This window comes from Schistocerca cancellata, chromosome 6 (genome assembly GCF_023864275.1).
Source record: "Schistocerca cancellata isolate TAMUIC-IGC-003103 chromosome 6, iqSchCanc2.1, whole genome shotgun sequence".
In the NCBI taxonomy this organism is placed as follows: domain Eukaryota; kingdom Metazoa; phylum Arthropoda; class Insecta; order Orthoptera; family Acrididae; genus Schistocerca; species Schistocerca cancellata.
Genome location: NC_064631.1, coordinates 673,906,161 through 673,929,991, shown reverse-complemented (window position 1 = coordinate 673,929,991; position 23,831 = coordinate 673,906,161). Strand labels below are relative to the sequence as shown.

The window sequence follows — 23,831 nt, the reverse complement described above, 5'->3', positions numbered from 1 at the left end:
CCGCAGATGATGGACGAACCGCGCGCGTACGACCGTCGGAGACCAGGGAAGTGCCAACACCTCAGGAGCACCGCCAGGCGGCTGCGGACCACGAACAGAACGCCAAACGCGGGTCCGGCCCCAGACAGCTGTCACGACCACAGATGGTGGACGAGCCGAGCGCGGACGTCCGTGGGTGCACCAGAGAAGTGCCATCACCTCAGGAACAGCGCCAAGCGGGCGCGGACCATGAACGGAACGCCAAACGCGGGGCCGGCCCCAGACAGCTGTCACGACCACAGATGGTGGACGAGCCGGGCGCGGACGTCTGTGGGAGCACCAGGGAAGTGCCATCACTTCAGGAGCAGCGCCAAGCGGGCGCGGACCATGAACGGAACGCCAAACGCGGGGCCGGCCCCAGACAGCTGTCACGACCACAGATGGTGGACGAGCCGGGCGCGGACGTCTGTGGGAGCACCAGGGAAGTGCCATCACCTCAGGAGCAGCGCCAAGCGGGCGCGGACCATGAACGGAACGCCAAACGCGGGTCCGGCCCCAGACAGCTGTCACGACCACAGATGGTGGACGAGCCGGGCACGGACGTCCGTGGGAGCACCAGGTAAGGGCCAAAACCTCCGGAGCAGCACCAGGCGGGTGCGGACCGCGAACGGAATGCCCGACACAGGACAGGCCTCAGACATCTGCCACAGATGGCGACCAAGTCGGGCGCGGACGTCCGAGGGAGTACCGGGGAAGAGACAACACATTACAAGCAGCGCCAGGCGGGCGCGGATGGCAGAGAGAACACAAAGCGTCCTCTGGGCATAAATACTGGACTAGATCCTCCAATATGGCAGTCTCAGGTAGCACCTGAAGAAGGCAACGAGTTACGTGCCCGAAATATTGTGCCAGAGCGACACAAACATCCGGCAGTAGACCCGATTATTTGACATGTCAAGAACTCGCCGGGAAAGCCTAAAGAGTTACAACAGTTTGTTGTCAAAATGTTTTGTTACAGAGATATTTTACATTTATTTTAAAGTAAATTATTCCATCATTTTACTAGATTATCACCCCTATGTCTTTTTTAGAGCAAGTAATGAAAAAAATCGTTGTTTCAGTGTGTAAAAGAAAACCATGTGACTAAGTCATAAAAATTTCAGACTTATAGGTTCACCAGTACCTGAGATAATGTTCCTAGAAGAAGTAAAAAACAAACTTACAGGAAACGGAGAAAAAAGATTAAAATATTTCTGTACCATACTTAATACCCCCTTCGTATTCTTCATAATCATCTTCAAGTCTTCTTTTGGCCCCTCTCTGCACCTGTCATGCTTTTTTCACTAATGTCTTGATTATATTGTCAAGAAGCCTTACTCTGTGCTGATCTAAAATCAAAATACCACGTACTGTGCGGGAACCAACACGCAAACCCAACTTTTGAAGGACCTGGCATTTAGTTATATTCCCAAGATCGAAGGCTGCCACAGCATCATACACACCAAAATGTCGTGTATTATTTCCGACAAACACTGTTTTTGGGAGATGATGCCATATCACACTATTCAAGCATTCGTTTGCGTTCTGCATTCTTCCATGAAGACATTTCATCAGAAGACTTCTGTCAGCCAGATCCCTGAAAATGGGCTTTATTTCTTCCATGATGGCTAATGGTAAACTGTGGTCGTGACTGTGATTCTCTACAGTTGTTAGTCCCCTATTGCATTTACACCAGCTCTTTTCACCTTTGCAGCACAAACCATGTTCTGGATGCTCATCTGTGGATGCAGTGTGGAAATACAAAGCCCATATAGCTTTCCTCATTTCTTCAAGATTGCCTGTATTTTGTCTGATTGCAAGGCCATAGCAATTCTGAATGTGGACTATTATGGAATCAGTCAATCTTCCTTTGCCATGCAAGGTTTTCCCATCATCTAGTTTTCTGATTTTAACCTTCTCAGCCTGGTACCTATTCTCTTCTGCACATGTCCTATACATTCAAGTTTGCTTATATTTACACTGTTCCCATATGGTTTGCTTTCCAAAACTTCTTTGAGTGCTTTAGAGTCACCATCTCCCAGATACTTGACATAGCGAACATTATACCACTCTGAAGAGCGATGAGAATTTTTTTTTCACCCCAGCAACCTCCATGACACCACTACTACCATAATAATTAGCAACACAGTCATCACTATTTTCATTTTTCAGCCTGTCTATGCAACAACAGTATTTAGACATTGTTGCAACATCAATAACCTTGCCACTGTCAACACTAGTTGCTGTTACAACACAATTGTTGGAGTTGTGACCCCTTTCTTGCCACGTGCCATCAAAAACTACTGTGAGGTCACGACTGCCATCATTTTCTTTCACTGCTTCTTCCACAGCTACCTGCACTGACTTCCGTGCTACATCTTCAACTGCAGATCCTAGTACATAGTTGTAAGCATCAAACTTTGAAGATACACTTGGAAGATTTGGAACATCACATTGCATATCACCAGCTGCTTTGCCCTTGCCAATTGCTCGCAATCCATAACCTAACCTAATATTTACACTATAAAGTTCAGTTTTCTTGAATACATTATTTACAGTTACTGAAACAGAAATTGGAAACTTACTGCTATACTTACGAACGCTGCATGTTAAATTAAACTGGGCAGCCAGGTCAACAAGGGATTCTACTTTCAGTGAAACGTTTCCTTGACAATTTTTGCAGCACACACTGTTTTCAAGAGCTTCGCACAATATACTCGTATCAATGAGTCCAAAAACTTCTTTCTCTTTGAGAGGCACCCACATGCCTTGCTCATACTGTGGCATCAAGCAGTCAGGCCTGCAAGCGAGTGGATTCATTCTTATTTATCGAGTAACATGAACTCTAGTACTCACACTTAAGTTACAAGTTATACTCCTATATGATTAATACGCAACGGAAACACGCATCTGACTATCAGTAATTTACAGAACTCTGACTGTACACTACACACTGGCAATACCACATTTTCTTTTTGTCTTTTATTTAACAGCTTTCGTCAACACGTGACCACCGCACTGAATATGAATGGCGCACACATTATAAATTCGGGACATTATAACAACATACAATTCAATGGAAAAGTCCACCAATCTTCTTCTTTTCACTATTCCGATAAATTCTCTAACCTAAACACACAAATTCTATAACCTACAACAATAACACATGAGAAATTCCGCCCAGTGGGCATAGCTTTACATTGGTGAATCTCTATATTATGGTCTCGTAATTATTTAACGCTACAGTGCACTTTCTGGATAGGATGGTGGATCTTTTATTATATCTCACACTTCGACTCTCACAATCATCATCACGAAACTTTCCTCCAGATCGAGCGGTACAGAAGGAACAAGCATAACCCACTAATCTTTTGAAACTACCTTGCTACTCTCCCATGCAAACCACACATACTCAAATTACATGACATACATCACACTACAATATGAAATACAAAACACTAAATAGTCACAACACTATCACTTTCAGCTTTCCCACTTCAATTAATATTTATCCCAGTTTCACACGACACTGCCCCACTTCGTAATTCTACTTTCCTACTATGAACTCTGGAGATATAAGCACGTCTTCCTGTGCAATGCAAGCCAAGTGGCGTTGCTGGATAGACGGCCGACTCACCTTGCTTCTCTCTCAGAGTTTGAATCTAGCGTCACACGGAATCATATCACGCAAAGTAATATTAAGAACGTATTCATCACACACGCGAGCCCTCAACTGATTCCATGGACGAGTACTTCTCTTTATCTTTTGTCTCATACACAGTTTGAGACTCACACAGTACTCACCACGTGGAAGTACTCGTCTCTAATTTCAAGTCCTGCATACGCCATTTCTTAAATATTTCAACTTATGGTACACACGCTATTTCTTAAATATTTCAACTTATTGTACACACGCTAGTAATTCAGCTTAACTTAAGCACACGGAAGTATTTCAACTTATTGCTACACGTGGTTTCATTGTGACCGTTGGTCACTTCCGAAGATTACTACAATCCCATTAATATTACCTGCCTGACATTTAATTCTCCCCACAAAAGTTCCTGAAATAGAGAAATTATTATTTCAAACTACTCTTAAATATTCCACATGCATACCATGTCTCCACTCTTTCGTCATTACGGAGCACAACTAAAACAGGTCTTAACAACACAAGATCCAGCGGCAGAGTGCTGAAACATGGCCGTATTCAGGTTCTCTCGCACCTATCTCGAGGTGGAGGAAGACCATGCTACCGTATTGGTCAGCCACATTTCAGGCGCTCAAAGCTCCGGTAAGTTTCATCTCTTTGGTGCCACCAAAGGTGGCCAAAGGATCGTCTCAAAGATGATCATATATTCACATTCACTATCTGCGGTTAGCAGACGACCATACATTCATTCATTTCACAGATCTCACCAAACAGGATGTAGGGATTTATTTTGTGGGAGTGCACATGTGATCAATTAAATAAATAAATTGTCATTCTTTCCCACACTGGTATCCGGCTTCGCTGTATTAATTGAAATTGAGTTATTTTACAAAAAAAATGTGTTGTTCTGACAAAAATAATGAAGTATGTTGTACCTATTTTCAATGTCGGGCGGTACTGTACCCTTTCACATTTATCAAGTAAATTATATTTCTTTTGCAAATCTCTTACTTTTTTATGAGAAGCTCTGTTTTCATTTGGAGTAAGTTCGTTCGGCAAATCAGTAGTAAGTGGACTCACATTTTCCAACAGTGATGATGAAGAACTGCTTTGCTAATAAATCATAATTTCTTTTCTTTTGCCAGTTCACACGCTTTTTAAACACTTTTGCTCTAGCTCTAGGCACTTTCACTGCAAAAAATGAAGCACTAAATACTAAATAACTCGACAACAACAACTCTCGTATAGCACACTGTTTACAAAAAATCCTGTCATAAAATCAAATCGTAACTAAAGAAGCTCTTAAAGTATCGAGCGACAGTTGCCCTGGCATTGATCATATACACTACTCTATGCTTGCACACATGCCTATAGAAGCGAAAGACTTTCTCTTGAGCACTTTTAATCAGTACTGGATGAAGACAGACCTCATATCAACTTGGAAGACGCAAGTAATAATTCCAATTCTCAAAAGTGGTAAAGATCCAAATGTCGGAACTAGTTATAGACCTATTGCCTTGTCGTCGTGTGTTACAAAAACACTGGAACGAATGGTAAAAAGGAGACTAGAATGGTGGCTTGAAAAAAGTAATTTGTTGCCTCGGAGTAATACGGCTCTAGAAAAGGCAAAGGGACCATGGATAACCTGTTTTTGCTTAATATGGATATCACGTCAGCTTTTCAAACGAAAGAGACAGTAGTGGCAGCTTTTCTTACCGTTAATGGTGCATATGATCACGTACAAATACCGATACTCTCGGACAAGCTGGCAGTATTCGGAATTCCTTCACGGATGATCTACGGTAACAGTACCCTGATTACTCAAAGAACGATCTACGTCCGTTTCAAAGGTACCATGATCGGACCTTTTTACGTCTCCCAGGGCTTGCAGCAAGGTGCAATTTTAAGTCCTCTCCTGTATACTCTATATACGCAAGACCTAGAACGCATAATTACTCCCCCCACAAAAATCCTACAGTATGCTAATGACATATGTGTTTATTCTACTGCTGCTTCATATCTTCAGGCCAAAACGGCATTAACCACAACCATCGCACACATCGATGAGTGGCTCTCTATCAATGGGCTGGAGATCTCGGCTGAGAAATCAGCAGTCGCTCCCTACTCCAAGTCGACGACAGCTCGCACTGGAGATCACATTACCTGTGGCAAGTACGCCTTCCAAATAAAATCTCACGTTCGATTTCTGGGGATGATTTTTTACTCTCGGTTAAGCTGGGCGCCCCACATCCGATCCACCGTTACCAAGTGTGAAGAAGGTTTAAATGTAATCAGATCACTCACTCGTGTCTGGTGGGGAGCGCACCAGAGTGTTTTACTCACCATGTACCGAGGGATAATTTGATCTCGATTAGACTATGGCTGTCAATTCTGCCACACTGCGTCAAAGATTCAGCTCTCCAAATTACATACTCTTCAATATAAAGCCATTCGTACCTGTCTTGGAGCCATGCGATCGACGCCCACCAACGCCCTTTTAATAGAAGCAGGGGAGATGCCCTTGAGCATTAGGCGCCAAATGTTATCGGACAAATTCTACATTCAAGGCATGGCCATTATGGACAGTTCCGTCTATCAAAGTAGAGACTGCATTTATCGACTGTGGACTGCATCCCACAGAAGGAATAAAGTGCCAGCCGTTTGTGCCAGCTTTGACACTTGGTCACCTGCCATACATTCTATACGACGTTCAGCGCATCTGCCTGTTTTTGAATACGATCTTCAAACGCTCTGCTCCCAGATCCCAGTCCATTATTCAAGTACGACCTGGTTGGACAGTTCTAATGTCTTCATGGCTTCAGTCGTCTCGTTCAAGCACAATGGCCGGGTTTTCTCTGTGTATATACCGATGGCTCCAAAATTCCGCAAGAAGAGTGTACAGGATGCGCTTTTTTCTGCCCTCAGATCCAGATCGGCAAAACCTTCAAACTGCCTACGAGCACTTCTATTTTTACGGCGGAGACAGTGGCAGTTTTGGAAGCACTTAATTTTGTCTCTAGCACTTACTTCCCCAATACATTGATAGTATCTGACTCGCAAAGCGTTCTTAAAAACATTCAGTACAGTCGATGGAACAAAACAACCAACAGTTATAACTTGGATGTGATAGCTGAATATATTCGCAGCACACGCACGGGCCGGACGATCCATTTGTTGTGGGTACCTTCCCACTCTGGTATCCTCTATAATGATGAGTTGATGCATTAGTCAAACAAGCGGCAACGTTAGGCACCGTCCTGGATCTACACCTTCCTTATACAGACTTACGTGAAGTCAAGGATCACGCAAGACAACAATGGCAGGAAATGTGGAACGTTTCTCAACAGACAAAAGGCGGGTATTACGCAGTGCTACAACCTCGGATTCCTTCACAGCCGTGGTTCATGAGGACACATCTGGACCGATCCACGATTTCTACAATCATAAGACTCCGCTTCAATCATGCCTCTTTCCCACAGCATCTACATCGGATCAACGTTTACAGTTCACCAGCATGTGAGTGTGATCCTGAGTCGGAAGCTCATATCAACCACATCTTATTTATGTGTCCCGAATTTGACCGTGAGCGGTTGGTCTTTCTGAAGACATTACTGAGTATGGGCTACCATCTTCCTCAATCAGCTTCTTCTCTTTTGTGTACTAAAGACGTTCGTCTATATAAAGTGATAGTTAACTTCATCAAGAGTGCTGGTCACAATCTGTAGGTTTTAATGGTGTACGTAAATTATAAATATGTCTTGCTGATGAAGATATTTCAGAATTGGTGTGAATTGTAAGCCAAGGCACTTTTAATTATTTTCCAGTTCAATTCAATTCAATTTTTAAAACATTATGTACAAATCTTTAACAGTTAAGCTTTTTATTCTTGTAAATATGCATTTCTGTATGGGTTTATTGGCTCAAATGGCTCTGAGCACTATGGGACTCAACTGCTGTGGTCATCAGTCCCTTAGAACTTAGAACTACTTAAGTTACGTTGTGCAAGACGCGACAGTTGGCTGCGACTGCGACGCTGCCCCCTCCACTTTTCCCACCCTGGCAGACGGCGACACTGCCGCAAGACGACTGGAGTCGTCGCCGTTTCCCGAGCTCCGGTCGACGGCGGCGGATTCAAATACATAAGAAAAATAAGAATTCCGATTTTCTTGCTGTAAAAAATACTGTATGTCAATGCAACAAAGTTACATCGGCTCCCAGAGTTAGTTTTTCGATACAGATGCTCCTTTTACTTTAAAAAATTGAAAAGTATCTCTTCCAGTTTTGCGTGTTTTTTTCGCTGTATATTACTTCTCTATCAATTGCGAGGAAAGTAAAAGGCACAAAAAATTGGTGTTTGCGTATCTTACAGTTTCACATCACAGCTTGATAATGAGGTGTCTATTTTTCCGATATTAGTCCAGTTATCCCGATACTTAATTTACAAATAACCTACTGCATAAAATTTTAATTGTGTACAGTGAAAAATGTGGTCGCTGGCTACTTTACGTATGGTTTACGTTAGGTCATACATCGTTGCCGATGAAAAGAAGCTAACATATCGAAATTATTTTTAAAGTTGAGATCAGAATGATATCGAACTCCGTTACCGAGATTTGGGCTCATATATCTCCGGGAGCGTCGCGACTAGCCGCCAGTTCTGTCGACGCGGAACGAGAATCGTGAGGTCATCACACGATAGAGAATGCATTTGTTTTGTTTCGCTGACACATTTGGACCTAATGAAACCATTTTATGTCATATTTCTCTGGTATGAGTTACTAATATTTCTCCATATGCTCTTGACAATTTCATTTAAAATGCCACGAAATGTAGGTTTCTTAAACCCAAGTGATCAAGCAGAACCCATTTTCGTGGTTTTGCTGAGGCATCTGAACCTGTTCCAAGCTTTCTTTCTGGTTTATTTCTCTGATACGAGTCCCGAATATTCCTCCATCTGTTTTTGCACATTTCACCTAAAATTCCAATGAAAGATAAGTTTATTGACAATAAGCGCACGCTTGCGTCATTGCATTGTTTCAAGTTCTTGACAACAAGATAGGGTTACACCTTAAACATCTCTAGAATTTTCATTCTGAACGTCTACAGTATATACTGGCAGAAATGTGGCAGAAATAATGTCCGTGCTTGTTCACAAAATTTCCCCAAATTATACTTGTCAGTTTCTCCCATGCAGAAACTTTTGGAACAAGCTAAGGCAACTTTCATAGCCGACTGAGTCTTTATTCCCATCCAAATGAACTTCCATATTCTTATATTCTGACAGCATACATCGTTATGGATGACATGAACATTTAATCTTGCCAAGCTGCACTCAAAAGATGACTCCAGGATTTACAAAAGACGAATTTCAATTGTGAACTGTGTCAGACCAGAAGGGCCTTGTAAAACAGTAGTGCACTTTTGGCACAAGTTTTTTGAGCACCATCTTCTACCAATGAATTGAAGTGAATGTGACAAATTACTTATTGCAGCATACTGTTTGTGCAATCTGTTGAGAAACGCCTTCCTCAAAAACGAGCATCTATTGATTACAGAAAGCTGTACAACAATCTGGTGGTGGTTTTTCACAACTAGAAGGTATCATCAAGACACCAATCTACCGTTTACTTTCAAAGTGAAGGTATTGTAAAATGTAACTTTCTCGTTGTACTTTAGATTGTTCATTTTATAATGTACTTGCCGTTTTCAATTTTTATCGTCACAAAAAAGAGTAATGCGAAAATTGACCTTCAAGTTCATTTTCATCATTCTAATTCTACATCTGCATGGATTATACTGATTTTCATAACAGGCCTGAAAAATTTGCATTAATGGGAAAATATTATAAATTTCACTCACCTGCCAGTTTCAACTGTGCACCAATTTCTTCGCAAATTCTGTCTCTGAACATAGTGTCTCTATATTTAGGGTTCTTCAAATCGTAAAGGCAAGGATGTCGCGAGACCAGCTCACAGAGCATCACATCCTGTGAGTGGCTCATTTCCTTGACTGGCTCGACATCTTTCTGGCAGCCGTACGTCTTTGTGTCGTGCGACTCCCGTCGCAACACTGCTCACTGCTGCAGTGCTGCGGCAGCTGCCGCAGCAGTCGCGCGTCGCATCCCAAACTCGAACTGCGCATGCGCGAGCTAGCAACTTCTGATGTCACGTAGCGACCCGTCGCAGTCGCTAGTGTGCGTCGCGTCTTGGACAACGTACCTTTAAACCTAACTAACCTAAGGACATCACACACATCCATGCCCGAGGCAGGATTCGAACCTGCGACCGTAGCGGTCACGCGGTTCCAAACTGAAGCGCTTAGAACCGCACGGCCACACTGGCCGGCATGGGTTTATTCAATTATGTGTACATTGTCACTATGTGTTGCCGATGGCTAAATTGAGTACACACTCAAAGGCCAAATAAAAAAAAATAAAAAAAAAACTTGAGGAAACGAGAGGGAAACATTTTCGGACAAATAGTGTAGAAAGAGTCGCTGGAAAGCGGGATATTTGAATTCATGTCACATAAGTGTACTGCCAAGAAGTTTATGGTCAGCCATGAGAGACGTGTATAACTAAAGCGCACTACCCGATCTCACAAATATATAAATATAAAATACTTATAATAGTAGTGGAGCTATGTATGATACGTCTTTTTAAATAGGAAACTTGGCGGAAAAGATACGTCAACAAAACGAAAATCGATTTTTTAACCCAAAATCCGATTACGTATCCCCTTAAAGACGCAAACACAATACGTACATAATTTACGAATTTACAGACATATTGTTTATATAATATACAGAGGATAGGCAAAATAACGTGAACAGTGGAAGTAATGGGATGGTTGTGTTTGACGGTCAACAACGCAGGTAAGGCACGTGTCGCTCTGCACTGAAGGTGTTCATTACGTAATAGGCATCAGTTCAGGTTGTTTACAAGTAGTGCACATTTTGTGTTTGCATTCAGAGGTCGAGGTCGACGTGCAATAAAAGACCTAACAGAGTCCCAAAGAGGGCAGATTGTGGGGGCCCGATTACCTGGAGCATCAGTAACCAAGACAGCCAACTTATTGAATGTTTCAAAAGCAACTATTTCAACAGTCATGACAGCCTACACAAAACATGGAGAGACATCATCGTATAAATGTAATAGTGGGCGCAAATCAAAACTAGATTGTAACCTCCCCCTCACTTATCGACCTTAATGACAGTGAAAAATTAAACCGCGTGTACCTAATGAAAATTTGGGAAAAAGCAATCGTCACCGAAGTTAATCTGTCGGTAAAGAGGGAGGAAAGGGTTACATCTAAATGAAAGGAAAAATGCTAATGAAATTGGTGGAAATTAATTTTGAGAAAGGGGTAAAATTAATAAAGAAAGTAAATGTGCGGTCGTCAATTTAACAATTAATTGGCGTCAATTAGATATCTGAGATTTGGGGAAAATTACGGTCGCCAGTCCTATGGACAACTACTACAATAACTGAAAAAGAAAGGTTATTGCACATATAATTAGCACTAAAAGCGTGGCAACTGAAGGTTGACACGTGTTGTGTGAAAACTGAAAGTTTGTCAGAAGTAATAAATTTCGCTACACTCTGACTTAATTTAGCAAAGGAATTAATATAACCAGAAAATTGAAAGTTAATTTAGTGACTGAAATTAATAGTGAGATTTGCTTCTGAAGCACTACGAAATTCAGTAAAATAAGGTTAGTCTTGGGCTACCTCAACAATCATTACAAAAGCTACTTGAATCTACGCAATTTAGAAATAAGAGATTTAACTTTGAACTTGAATTAAATGATTCTGAACAATTAACAATAGTAAAATTTAGTACGTACCAAGCCGAGCTGCAGTCACAGGTAAGCTAAAATAAGCTAACAAAACTCTCACTCTTAATTTCTGCTTGCTTAATCTAAATATTGTAGCCAGCTATGAATACTTTAACTGAACTTTGAAATTAAAGCAATGAAATGGAATGATATTACTTTAATACTGGCGTTTGAATTTCAACTTTTCTCGGATTCATTCCAGAAAAGGAAGGGACCCTGCTTGGTAGTGCAATTGGGACAATGAGCAACAACGGTTCATGCTAAGCTGCTGTATTTTTGTGATGCAACAGTTTCAAAAGCTGAGGTCTGCCATACAGCTTTAAAACCTTACGTGCTTCCAGTCTTCCTTGTTGGTTGATTGAAGGTTTGAAGCCGTCGATCGAGGAGGTGGCGACAGTCACTCATTGTCGGCCGTCGCTGTTGCAGAAGCTGGATGTTGGCGCGCCTTCTTCTCGACACGGTCACCAGGCGAAACGGGCTCTTGATGTGCGCCAGCTAATGCTTCCCGTCCGCGACACCGTGTCAGAAACTATCATAGCAACTCGAGCGCAATTACATGCTGCCAAACCCCGAAAGCGCTTCACCTCGCGGGAGCGTCACACAACACACCTGCTGAACTAACGTACCCCAGCCAGACTCAGCTCTGCCCGCGCTCCACGCGGCAGAGTTCACACTGCCAAAGATCCTAAACACTTTGGTTCTCCACACGACCTATCGATGTAATCGTTCGATAGCATAGTTTTCCCTAGGCAAGACGCAGCGAAAAATACAAATAATATTTACAAAACGAACTAATTATACATCGACATAAATGCATAAATATACATATATACAAATTGTAAAACAATTACAATATATAAAGGCACCGAAATGTCATATCTTCAGGTAACAAAATAAGGAAAAAATTTATAGTACAATAGATGGAAATAGGAGGATATGCATTTCCGGCGTTACAAGATGACAGACGTTGTCGTACGCTAACACGAATTGTGTCAAAACAACAGGAAACTACGGAGACTAAAGTGAACGCAGGGCTCAATAGCCACCTTCGAGACCCCGTATCTATCGACACTGTGTACCGAGATCTCCATAAAGCGAATATTCATGGTCGAGCTGCTATAGCGAAACCATTAGCGACGACAACCAAAGCAAAAAAGCGTAAAACATTGTGTCAGAAGCATGATTCCTGGGCGGCTGATCAGTGGAAACACGTCACATGGCCCGACGAGTCGACGTTCTCGTTATTTCAAACATCTGTCCGGGTTTACGTCTGGAGAACACAAAAAGAAGCCTACAATTCTGATTGCTTGACTCCAACGGTTAAGCATGGAGGTGGAAGTGTGATGGTGTGGGCAGCCATGTCATGGTAGTTTGCTAGTCTGATCATTACTGTCAAAGCCCGTGTTACAGCCAACGATTACGTGAACATTTCAGATGAGCAGGTGCACCCCATGATACAAATGTTGTTCCCCAAGAATGATGCCATATTTCAGGACGATAATGCACCCACTCACACAGCCAGGACAGTACAATGGTGGTATCAGGACATGCAACTAAACTGCAGCGTCTTCCCTGGCCAGCACAGTCCCTGGACTTCAACATTATCGAATCCTTGTGGCGGTACAGGAGCGCAGATTCTGGAGCAGATTTGCGCCTCCCTCGTAACTACATGGGTTAGAACAGAGCGGGATAACATTCCACTGGAGAGTATACAATCATTGGATGCCAGTATTCCAAGAAGAATCGCAGCAGATCGTAGTCCAACCCCTCGTTAATAAATCAATCCCACTTAAATACAGGTGTTCACATTGTTTTACCTATCCCCTGTATCACGTCTGCTGTAGTGTACAAGGAGTACGAAGGGTTTCCACGGTAGTAATTTTGAGTGGACCCTTTCACAATGTGTCTGAGAGTCTGCCTTGGAAATCAAAGGTGAATTCTGCAATGGTAATCTTTCGGCATCTGTATAGTGCTGACGTTATTGATGACAGTGCCACTGAAGCTGAGTTATTAAACACGGTTTCGCGAAATTGCTTCACAAAAGAAGACGAAATAAATACCCCTGAATTCGAATCAAGAGCAGCTGCAAATGTGAGTTACCTAGAAGTAGATATACCCGGTGTACCAAAGCAGCTTAAAACGCTTAATAAAAGCAGTACCAGTCAGGTTCATTTCAGAATATGATGATACAATAGCTCCGTACTTAGCGATCACATAAAACTTGCGAGCTTCCAAAAAATGAAAATAAATGATGTGTTGATGTTGTGATGTGGTGGCTCTCAACTACGCACCCACAGACTCAGAATTGAAATTTGGCTGGTTTCGTTGTCTAGCGGCTGGGATACATAGTTGCCGCATTACAAGCCAAATACTGCTGAGTCTACAGTACACAATATGAATATACACACGAATCGAACGGTCGAAGGTTCCTGTCACTCGGAAATTGTGAATTTTGAACGTAATGTAGACGTTTATAAATGAAAGATTTCAATTAAATAAAATCTGCAGGTACTATCTTAACGACTTTAAATGATGAGGACGATAGTAGAAGTACTTTTGAGAATGCGGTACATTTCTGCAAAACACTTATTGGTGTCGACGGTCCATCAATTAAATAAAATATAAGTTGAATAACAGGGAAACAATAGATTCCCACTGCACGTAATTAGCTATGAACCACAGCATAGCTCGTGAGATATTCACTTCTAAACACACACTACATCTTCACTGCAGAGGCCACGGAAATCTTACAAGTGCACAAGTCGGCACTTCAAAGTATTTCTACCTGCCGTGACCATGCGCAAACCGCCCCACACTCTCCAAGTCTCTCCCGCCGCCACTGTGCGTCCATCGCGCCGTCCCGTCCACCACTTTCTGTGTCCTGTGCGACAGTACCTCGCGCCGAACTCTTCAGAACTACCTCGTGTCCTCTCTGGAAACGATGCTCCTCCACAACCTCCGTACGTCTCTCTTGGTAACGAGTGCTGTGATTGGCTAGAGTGCTCCCTCCATGTCTCCAAGCCAATGTACACTCACAATCATACGAAATACTGGATTCACATTTAAATAACTAGAAATTAAAGAAATATTCCTACAGATGGACCATAAACACGCTCTAACACACATTATTAAATACATAAACAAATTAAATAAATATATCAAAGGAACAGAACGAAAGGTAGGCCAGTGGTCTAATGTCTCTGTGCTTTCTAAAACACAGTTAATATTTAACCAATTTCTTCATGAATAATATATATCGGACATAAACAAAGACATAGATGAATAAATATATTTATAAGCATGCTGCTACCGTTTTTTCGTGTAACTGTGGAGTAATTACGGCCTGACGCGATCGATAGTAATCGTCACTTTGACCTCCAATAACTCATGTACTATTCAAGTTACATGCCTGTAATTTATGCCAACCTAGGTTTATACTAATAGCTTTCTAAAGACACGTCGATAGACGAAATCGGGTGAAGCGTTTCGATTTTGGAAATTCGTTCCTGGCTGTTACTTGTATAATTTACTGTCAGATACTAAACTTTAAACTAATAAAGGTATTGAATATCTGATTACTCCGTCATAATCATTGTGCAAATAATAGTATTGTTCATGTTTCTTTTTGAGGTATCATGATTCATCTGGCTACTACTAATTTCTATGCAAACTGTGAAATGTCTGCCATTAAGGTAACACAAAGTCCGCCATCTTTGGCCCTCCCAGTGTGCCTCCTTCATCAGCACAGCGTCACATTGGAATTCCCAGCCACGTGGCTGGTCTGCCATTGTGCGGCAACACGCAGTTGCTAATGTTCGGCACCACATGGTTGCTGTCGGGCCGTGACCCGCCGCGAGTCCCCAGCTAGGCCACGCCAACTCTGAACTTCGAATATTTTCAGGGTTCGACAATTCGCCTGTTACCTCACAAACTGCTCGCTCGTAGAAAGACCCGAACCTAAGACTGGAAGCTTGCACAAGTCACACCAATAACCAACAGGGGAAATTGGAGTACTCTGTTGAATTACAGACCCAAGTTACTAACGTCGATTTGCACTAGTATTTAAGAACATACATTGTGCTCTAGCATTACGAATTACCTCGACGAAAACTATTTGTTGACAAATAGACAACATGGATTCAGAAAATATCTTTCTTGTGAAACACAACTAACTCTCTGAATGCTATCGACAGGAGATGTCAAATTGATTCCACATTTTTAGATTTCCTGAACGCTTTTGGCACTGTTCCCCACAAGCAACTTCTAAGCAAATTACGTGCCTATGGAGTGTCGTCTCAGTTGTGCGACTGGATCCATGATTTCCTGTCAGAAAGGTCACTGTTTATAGTAACAGACAGAATGACTTCGAATAAAGCAAAAGCAATTTCTGTCGTTCCCTAAGGATGTTTTATAGGCCCTCTATTGTTCCTGATCCATATAAACGATTTAGGAGATAATCTGAGCAATCCTCTTAGACTGTTTGCAAATGATGGTGTCATTTACCATAATGTAAAGACATCAGGTGATCAAAACGAACTGCAGAATGATTTAGACAAGATATCTGTTTGGTGTAAATAGTGGCCATTGACTCTACATAATGAAAAGTGTGAACTCATCCACATAAACACTAAAAAGAATCCGCTAAATTTCAGCTGCATGATATTTTCCACAGATCTCAAGGCTGCAAACTCAACTAAATACTTAGGGGCTACAATCACGAATAACTTAAATGGGGAAGATCACATAGATAATGCCACGGATATGATATAGCAATTGGGGTGGCAGCATTAAAACAAACGCGTTTTTCATTGCGGCAGGACCTTCTCATGAAATTTCAGTCACCAACTTTTTCATCAGAGTGTGAAAATATTTTGTTGGGCCTACATTGCGAGAAATGATCACCATAGTAAAATAAGATGAATCAGAGCTCGCATGGAAAAATTTAATTGTTCGTTTTTCTCGAGCGCTATTAGAGAATGGAACGGTAGAGAGATAATTCAAGAGCGGTTCGATGAACCCTTTACCAGGCACTTATCTGTGAATTGCAGAGTAATTATGTAAATGTATAGTATGTCACAGAACTGCTATTGTTGGCCTAGATGATGGTAAATCTTCTGCGGGGCAGATCAGTTTTCCAAGCCTTGATGTCGGCTTGGAGAAAGCTCTGGAACTCTGATGCACCTCATTATACCGACCTTGCCACCAAACGTCGTGCAGATTTAAGTTCTGGTTCGCCAGGTTGTTAGCTGTTCCGAGTGGGAGATGTCTGTAGCGGAGTCTGTTGATTGGGACAGTAGGTATGTTCTCACGAATTGCCAGATGCTTGTTGTTGCTTGTTTTCTTATATTTCCTGAGAAGATTAGTCTTTTCTGTCGCGTTGGGTGGTGGAATGCGGCTCAGAGCAGACAGCCAGAATAATAGAGTGGACCTGATTGTGCCAGGAACAATCCGCATTGTTTGATTTGGGTGGGTGTCTACCAGCTTCGTGCAGCTGTTTATCAAGACAGGGCTGCCATACTCTGCCGCTGAGTAGACAAGTTCGAGGGTGGATGATCATGAGGTTTAAGCTGCTGTGCCCCATGTTGTACCATATAATTTTTGATAAATATAATTTCTTAATCTCAATTTAGTTCCAGTCTTTGTTAGATGCAGTTTAAGTGACAGTACTCTGCCCAGTTTAACTCCAAGGTACCGTGGATATTTATTATGGAACAGGTGGCTACCCTCGAAAAATGTGTCCATCTCTAGCTTGGCTAGGATAACATGCAGATGAAAGCAAATGGATTCAGATTATGCTTCGGCTGAATTCCTCTCTACGAGAGTACTGCCCCATTTCATTTGGCGTTTATATTTTTTTGTGGTGTTTCGCTGTCACCCAATCATCATCTGAACCAAGCTTCCCGGACGCAATATACAAGCTGAATAGTAGCAGAGCTGGGATTAACCGTTGAGACAGGCCACTTTTGAAGGTCTTTTGGTCACTAGTGGTGTCGCCAGTAATTACCTAAAATGTTCTATCAGTCAGCATATTGCTAAGAAGTTATGCTATTGTTCTGTAAGGTATTACACAGAGCAGTTGACAGACAATAGTCTGACTCCATATGGTATCATAAGCTGCAGACTGGTCAATAAATAAGCAAAAGTCTTTATTTGTTTCTGGAAGCCAGCTTCTGAGAGTAAGTTGTCAATGAAAGTGCTTGACCCACACAGCTAAGGTTTGGTTGAAATCTCACCTATTCGGCACAAATCTTTCTAAGTATCTCGATACGTATTGCATAACATATCTGTCTCTCAAGTAATTTGCAAATCATACTCAGAAAACCGATAGGGCGATAACTTCGAGGTTTTCAAATGCCGATATTCTCTGTTTCATAAACCATGGAATGAATCCTGCTTCAGAATAATAGAAAAATTTGCGTTAGAAATGTTTTTAGCATGTTTATCACAGTACAAGAAGAATTCAGGTTGTATGTCATCAAAATGTGGAGGTTTATCTGGTTTAATGCAAAGCTGTAGAAATGTCTCCAGGAGTGAATGAGAAAAAATACGGGCTATAGTGTGAATATTCTGTCATCGTGGTTCTCAGTTCTCGCTCCACTTGTTTTGCGTGACGTCGGGAAATAGATGGTTTAGATGTAAGTAACAGTACTACTCGGTTCTATGAGGTTGTTGTTGCTGCCCTGTACATAAGCTATGGTCTGGAACATGCACACGTTAGGTAAAACTAAATGAACATTGTTCGCTGACAGAAATGGGAAGTGCTCCACCACGAGCGCCTTGACTGAACGCTACCAGATGGTACCAGCATCCAGTATTCCCACGCCTTTGAGAAATGTTGGCTAAATATTCGTCCTTGTGCGACCTTGTTTTCAGTACGAAAATAACCATTCCTATAGTTACAAAATGGTGGCTACTGGGTGTGTCTAACGTTATTGGGAATCGCCATACACTACCTCCAGACATACACTGCAGGTTATCGTCTCCGTTGGACCACGCATCGCGGAAAATCTAAGGAACCGTTCAAAAATGGTTCAAATGGCTCTGAGCACTATCGGACTTTACATATGAGGTCATCAGTCCCCTACAACGTAGAACTACTTAAACCTAACTAGCCTAAGGACATCACACACATCCATGCCCGAGGCAGGATTCGAACCTGCGACCGTAGCAGTCACGTGGTTCCAGACTGAAGCGCCTAGAACTGCTCGGCCATACCGGCCGGCTAATGAACCGTGACAGCGGCTACCAGCTGGATAATGTGTGGAATAACGTCATCTCCGAGATTTTATCCAGACAAAGACGCCAGAATACTCCGATTACTGCAGTGAGCAACAACGCCAAAGACAGCTGTTCTTCATAGTTCCACTAGCGTGGACGCTGCCGCCTGGTGGTGTGTTCCTTCCGTCACCGTGGCTCTGGCGCATGCGCGCCAATACTACACTCCTGGAAATGGAAAAAAGAACACATTGACACCGGTGTGTCAGACCCACCATACTTGCTCTGGACACTGCGAGAGGGCTGTACAAGCAATGATCACACGCACGGCACAGCGGACACACCAGGAACCGCGGTGTTGGCCGTCGAATGGCGCTAGCTGCGCAGCATTTGTGCACCGCCGCCGTCAGTGTCAGCCAGTTTGCCGTGGCATATGGAGCTCCATCGCAGTCTTTAACACTGGTAGCATGCCGCGACAGCGTGGACGTGAACCGTATGTGCAGTTGACGGACTTTGAGCGAGGGCGTATAGTGGGCATGCGGGAGGCCGGGTGGACGTACCGCCGAATTGCTCAACACGTGGGGCGTGAGGTCTCCACAGTACATCGATGTTGTCGCCAGTGGTCGGCGGAAGGTGCACGTGCCCGTCGACCTGGGACCGGACCGCAGCGACGCACGGATGCACGCCAAGACCGTAGGATCCTACGCAGTGCCGTTGGGCACCGCACCGCCACTTCCCAGCAAATTAGGGACACTGTTGCTCCTGGGGTATCGGCGAGGACCATTCGCAACCGTCTCCATGAAGCTGGGCTACGGTCCCGCACACCGTTAGGCCGTCTTCCGCTCACGCCCCAACATCGTGCAGCCCGCCTCCAGTGGTGTCGCGACAGGCGTGAATGGAGGGACGAATGGAGACGTGTCGTCTTCAGCGATGAGAGTCGCTTCTGCCTTGGTGCCAATGATGGTCGTATGCGTGTTTGGCGCCGTGCAGGTGAGCGCCACAATCAGGACTGCATACGACCGAGGCACACAGGGCCAACACCCGGCATCATGGTGTGGGGAGCGATCTCCTACACTGGCCGTACACCACTGGTGATCGTCGAGGGGACACTGAATAGTGCACAGTACATCCAAACCGTCATCGAACCCATCGTTCTACCATTCCTAGACCGGCAAGGGAACTTGCTGTTCCAACAGGACAATGCACGTCCGCATGTATCCCGTGCCACCCAACGTGCTCTAGAAGGTGTAAGTCAACTACCCTGGCCAGCAAGATCTCCGGATCTGTCCCCCATTGAGCATGTTTGGGACTGGATGAAGCGTCGTCTCACGCGGTCTGCACGTCCAGCACGAACGCTGGTCCAACTGAGGCGCCAGGTGGAAATGGCATGGCAAGCCGTTCCACAGGACTACATCCAGCATCTCTATGATCGTCTCCATGGGAGAATAGCAGCCTGCATTGCTGCGAAAGGTGGATATACACTGTACTAGTGCCGACATTGTGCATGCTCTGTTGCCTGTGTCTATGTGCCTGTGGTTCTGTCAGTGTGATCATGTGATGTATCTGACCCCAGGAATGTGTCAATAAAGTTCCCCCTTCCTGGGACAATGAATTCACGGTGTTCTTATTTCAATTTCCAGGAGTGTATTAGCGCTCTATATAAGGCAGAACAGAGGACGTCTTCGATTCCCTCCTACCTTTTACAAATCCCTTCAAATCCTAGAACGCCATGCTCTCCGCCTCGCCTATCGCATCCGTCTCCCCTCCCCCACGTGGATCCTGTATGACCTTATTCTGTTGCCACACCTCCTTTTTCTTCAAACGGATACGGATCCTCTACACCTCCCGTAAACTTGATCCCCCTCACCCGCTTGTCTCTCCCATCCTCTCCCAACACCGTCTGCTGCCGCGCCTGTATTCCCACATCCCACCTGCTCTCCATCTCTCCACTCTCCATACCCTCCCCCAAGGTGGCTTCCACCAACTCCCCCTCCCTGATGATGCCCTCATCCCCTCCATCTACCCCTCCTCCCTCCTATCAACTTTGATCCTCCCTATCCCCTGCCTGTGTTTCCTTAGGGCACCCTCTCTCCCTTCTCTCCCTCCTCCCTTCCTCCCTCCCTCCTCCCCTCGGGCATCCCCTACCACCGTACCATCTTTCCTCCCCCTCCCACATCCACTGCCACTGGCATCTACACTCTCCCCTCTCCCTCCTCCCCCACTTTTTCCCCTCTTGGTAGGTCCACGGACTCGCACACGTCATGTGAACATTCGCGCGCCGGAGATCATAGCCATCGGTTCTGTGTGTGTGCCGTCGTGTTAGTGCTTCCGTGTTTTCACCAGACCACGCTCCATCGTTCACGTGTGTTCTCTCAGTCATCAGTGTTCGTGTACAGTGCTGATCGTTTTTTTAATTTTTTTACTACACCTGTGAACGGCTCCGTGTTTTTTCTCCAGTGTCTACTGTTTTTTGTCCACCGTTATGTTATGTTTTTCTGTGTCTTCATTGTTTCTCTTTATACTGACTGTGGCCGAAGAGCGGCGTAATATTGCCGCTGCCGGTCCACCTTTTGTATAAGGTGTTAAAATAACAATAAAGAAAAAATAAAAAGTCTTCGTCAGTCTTCCGTGGCTCACCTGAAGGTGACTGGCAGGTGTCCAGTCGAAATATCGTGGAGTGAAGTTTACGACAACCGGCTGCAGTCTCGAAATCTCTTCGAGGAAGGTGTGTCATGTTGCAACCCGTCACTTGCATTAATCATAAATACATGTGTGAGTGAAGCTAAATGTTATTATCTTTACATAAAGAAAATTATTTTCCTTGCAATAACCTTCAAATCGTGTTCTACATCCTCAATTTTCATTCATGGATTAGTGAATTTATTCGTGGCAGTTTTGTTGCCCTATGCCTATAATCACTTCAGAACTGAAATTAATAATCAAATTAACTAATTAGCCGGCCGCGGTGGTCTAGCGGTTCTGGCGCTGCAGTCCGGAACCGCGGGACTGCTACGGTCACAGGTTCGAATCCTGCCTCGGGCATGGGTGTGTGTGATGTCCTTAGGTTAGTTAGGTTTAAGTAGTTCTAAGTTCTAGGGGACTTATGACCTAACATGTTGAGTCCCATAGTGCTCAGAGCCATTTGAACCATTAACTAATTAATAAGAATGATCATGTATCCATGTACCGCAAAAAAATGAAAACAGTGAACAGTAGAGGGAGTATGAATGGCATATTTAAGTTTACAAAATCATGACTAGTTTTATTAAACCTTTACTTACTGCAACTAGCTGATAAATCTTAAACAAAAATGACACACGACAAGTTAGGTGAGGAACGGTGCTTGATAGGCAAAGCAAAATGAGCCGTGCTGACCCCGGCTTATGCGTTGCTTTGAAACTTGGCTGTTATTCTGCGTTTGGTTTCCCGCAGTTATTGAGGTTATGCTATGGTTCCTTCTCTTTCTACGTGTGGCAGCAGCGGTGTGTATCGATATTTGCACCCTGTACCATCTTTGATCTGGTAATTATAGTTTCGGCTTGGCGGTGTGGAGCCAGTCAGTCGGTTGGAGTGGATCAAAAATGGTTCAAATGGCTCTGAGCACTATGCGACTTAACTTCTGAGGTCATCAGTCGCCTATAACTTAGAACTAACTAACCTAAGGACATCACACACATCCATGCCCGAGGCAGGATTCGAACCTGCGACCGTAGCGGTCGCTCGGCTCCAAACTGTAGCGCCTAGAACCGCACGGCCACTCCGGCCGGCTGGAGCGGATCAGCAAGCGAGTCTCCACGCCGAACAGTTGGCCTGGCCTGCTGGTGGTCTCTATGCAGTGTCGCAGCATGTGGGGGCTGTTCCGAGTGCTAGCGAGGTTTGTGGCTCACCGACCCAGGACATGAAAAGTTGAGTGGTGATTTAATTGCCGAAGCCCCATCTGTTCACGTTGTCCCCTTGATTGGTGGTTCGCTGTTGGTGGTATTCCTGGGAGTAACAGCGAGTGTTCGAGTTGGTGAAGATTTAGCCACCGTGTCGTGGAATTAACTGTATTTGTCGGTTTGAAATTCAAGTGGACCAGCGAAATTTTCTGCCTTGTGGCCGTTAGTGTTCCGGTTACCTGCCCTGGTCGATGACGTAAAATCAGGCAGTGTCTTTTCCTCACCTGTTGTCGCTGTCCAACATGGTGTGTAGTTTTTGACAGCTTAATGTATTTTGGGTGTGGGTGGCTATGTCTGTAACGTTTTGGCTTTGAAATTCTTGTATACTGGTCGGTGGTTAGCAAGTCGTCTTGTCGGTGGGTCCCTGACTGTCTCTTGGTTGCGTTGCCGGTGGATCGAGTATAGTTGGGTCGACTTCTTGTCTCACCTAAGCGAACGTTAAGATTTCAAGGGCAGACCGAGCCCCCTGGAAACTTCTGAGCGCCGTTGCCTATACTGCCTTTCTTCTTGGCGTTTAACTGTGTATTTCTAATGGCTCATAGCCGATGGTTGGAATTTGTAAGCTTCTAATTGTGTTTTTAAAATCAAAGGCCTTCAGTTTTTCTAAATTGGGCAAGTTTTACATTGTCTGAAGATAAAGCTTGGGCCTTCTGCCTATTGAAAGGTTATTGTAGTTACGTTGTTTTAAATTTAGCGGCCTGTAGAGCCGCTTTAAAAAAAACTTAATCTATCTGACTAGTCAAGTCTTACATCGCTTGGCCTTAAATAGTATTTAAGGTTAAAGCCTACAGCCTTCTGTCTCTCCGGCCGAAGTGGCCGAGCGGTTCTAGGCGCTACAGTCTGGAACCGCGCGACCGCTGCGGCCGCAGGTTCGAATCCTGCCCCGGGCATGGAGGTGTCTGATGTCCTTAGGTTAGTTAGGTTTAAGTAGTTCTAAGTTCTGGGGACTGGTCACCTCAGAACTTAAGTCCCATAGTACTCAGAGCCATTTGAACCATTTGGAACTTCTGCCTAAAATATATATATATATATATATATTGAGTTTTTCTATGTGTGTGCAAAGCATTGTGAAAATATCTCAAATAATAAAGTTATTGTAGAGCTGTAAAATCGCTTCAATCATAACCCTATATATATATATATATATATATATATATATATATATATATATATAT

The 23,831-nt window shown here is 43.8% G+C and overlaps 1 protein-coding gene across 1 annotated transcript in view; it reads right to left on the bottom strand.

Annotated features, from left to right (window-relative positions):
* The window catches only part of LOC126088468 (pickpocket protein 28-like), a 176,312-nt gene that overhangs the window by 63,432 nt on the left and 89,049 nt on the right, over positions 1-23,831 (bottom strand). The window lies entirely within an intron of this gene.